This window comes from Echinops telfairi, unplaced genomic scaffold, assembly GCF_000313985.2.
Source record: "Echinops telfairi isolate 266 unplaced genomic scaffold, ASM31398v2 ScPeMD7_7412;HRSCAF=8450, whole genome shotgun sequence".
NCBI classification, from domain to species: Eukaryota; Metazoa; Chordata; class Mammalia; order Afrosoricida; family Tenrecidae; genus Echinops; species Echinops telfairi.
The window spans coordinates 7,325,302-7,326,198 of record NW_022111312.1 but is presented as its reverse complement, the minus strand read 5'-3'; positions in this window follow the sequence as shown (position 1 = coordinate 7,326,198).

Sequence of the window (897 nt, the reverse complement as noted above, 5' to 3'; positions counted from 1 at the left end):
GTATAGCATGGGCAACAGGCTCCATGCTGGGTACTCCTATGTGGGCAGACCCACGTGGAGATGGATAGAGGAGCAGAGTCTCGGTTCCTAAGACCATTGGAAATATGTGTTTTCCGATGGCCTTAGGCAACCCCAGTTGAGAACCGCTGCTCTAGTTCTTTAATGCTTCCTTCCCCCCACTATCATGACCCCAGTTCTACCTTACAAATCCAGCTACATCAGCATGCACACGGGTACAAATCAGAGGTCTCGACACATGGAATCCAGGACACGCAAGCCTCCTAGGAACAGTCATGGGAGTAGCAATACCATGAGGGCAGGGAGAAAGAGGGGGAACTGATCGCAGTGATCCATATCACCCCACCACAACCACCACCGAGGTGGACACGCAATAGAAACGTGGGTGAATGGAGACAGCGGACAGTGTAAGAGCTGAAAATAACAATCTATAATTGGTCAAGGGCTCACAAGGGTGGAAGGTGGGGGAGGGAGGGGAAAAAGGAGCTGATCCCAAGAGCTAAGTAGAAAGAAAATAATGGCAACATATGCACAAGTGTGATCGATACAATGGATGTATGGGTTGCTATAAAAGCTGTGAGAGCCCCCAATAAAATGATTTTTTTTTTTAAGTTAAACAACCTCAAACCCAATTCTGCCCTGCCCTGTAGGGTCCCTGTGGGTGGGCATCCAGGAATGCAAACAACTCATGAGTTGGTTGGTTGCTTGTTTTGAGGGGGTGAGGGGGTTTCCATCAGAAATGGGGAGACGTATTGGCAGGCCACTAAGTAAAGGGCAAAACCCATGCACACTCTCGCCCTGGCCTGGAGGGCTTGTCTGAGCCACAGTTTCTTCACCTTCCACACGAGAATAAGAGAAGCATCAATGGAGGGTGCCAGG